The sequence below is a fragment of the Cibotium barometz genome, chromosome 9 (genome assembly GCF_041138505.1).
Source record: "Cibotium barometz isolate CiBa-2024 chromosome 9, ASM4113850v1, whole genome shotgun sequence".
NCBI classification, from domain to species: domain Eukaryota; kingdom Viridiplantae; phylum Streptophyta; class Polypodiopsida; order Cyatheales; family Cibotiaceae; genus Cibotium; species Cibotium barometz.
The window spans coordinates 32,149,419-32,151,048 of record NC_141054.1 but is presented as its reverse complement, the minus strand read 5'-3'; positions in this window follow the sequence as shown (position 1 = coordinate 32,151,048).

Genomic DNA, 1,630 nt, shown 5'->3' with positions numbered 1-1,630 from the left:
TTCTTTATTTATATAAAAGTTGCAATATGTGTATAGAGTAGCTCGGCTCCAGAATTCAAAATCTCCTCTCGGGAGTCGCATAAGACGACGGTACTGGCCATAGCCATGCCCTGATACAAACGTTCACTTACTGACAAGGGAGCTATTATTTTCTCCTTAGGAATAAAACAACTAAGGAGTCTGTAGACTTGGCATGAAAGTATGAAATTCCGAGGCGTCGAATGATATAGAATGATGCCACGCACCATTTTCAGCTTTAACAGAATCATTGCCAATGAGAGGTTCTGCCACACAACATTGCATGGCGGTCGCAAGAGGCGTGGACATACTGCCCTGCAAACCACTTATGCTGTTGTCTCTCCGCTGGGTTAGGAAAATATAAATCCTCGAAATGCCGTGTGAGTCTTCCTCGGCTTGTTCGAGTTGAAGCGGAAGAAATGAGATGCTCGAAGGCGAACACAGTCATATCTTAAGACTGGGTGAGGTCGGGAATACCAGATAAATAGGAAACTTCCATCTATAAAAATAATTTCTTTAATTAAAAATTCTTCATTAAAGAAGCTTACAGAATGAAAATACATTATAAAAAATGCTTTTTTTGAGTTTTTATTATCAATTTTTGATAAGAATTTATTTATCCTTATTAGCTTTCAACAAAGCTCTGATACCAGCTATGAGATCCCTCTGCCCCCTCCACGCACCGGACTCCGGAAGCAGCCCCCTCTTACGTGGGGCAGGATTTCTCACTCGGGCCCTCGCCCACGAATGTCCGCGCACGAGACTAGGCTGGTGGTCACTCCGAAAACCAAAACCGGAAACATTTTCCATGCCCAGAAAGCGAGGACGATTCCAGCTTTTTGAATTTTCTTAACGAAATTTTCTAACGAGATCAAAACCTAAGCTATCCTTCACTTGAATAAACTAGATAGAAGGAAACTATCACTGATATAATTTGATCATCTGAGTAATTCAATGCTTTTTTTCTAATCAAGATCAGGCACAGCCGTTGATCCACTCAATTGAGAAATTTATCAGAGAATTAACTAACTACTCGAATCCTAGCGTAATCCTAAGATTTTTCAATTTGATTATTAAAACTCCACTGATTCCAACCTATCCGGCCCATGGGATAGCCACCACCCTACCACTGGAATCGGTAGAACCAAACAAGTACTCACCCACCCGTAATTGAATGCCTTTCTTAACTTTAGCTTTACAAAATAGGTACGCACACACTCCTCTTTAAAACTTTAATATAAAAATAATCCATTGACAAAACAGATATGGTCACAGATTTCATAACTCAAGATTTCTATTCAATCCCTTGTTTCACAAAAAGAGTACCACTCTGGACTCTCCGTTGGGACCAGCTGGTCCAGCAACAACGAGATCGAGTAAACAGATTACAATAATCATTTCGTTAACATTCATATATATCTTCCATGACATACGCATGGGTGTCCTAAGCACTGCGAGCCCGTGCATCGCCTGGTCAGAACCCTCTAGGATCCTCCTTAGGTGTCCTGGTACTTCACTCAGGGACCGCTTCGTCGGCCCTCACCCATCGTACCAAAAGCACACCATTTTTCACCATACCCAGGCTGGTCAAGACCTGGGCAGGTTTTTGCCG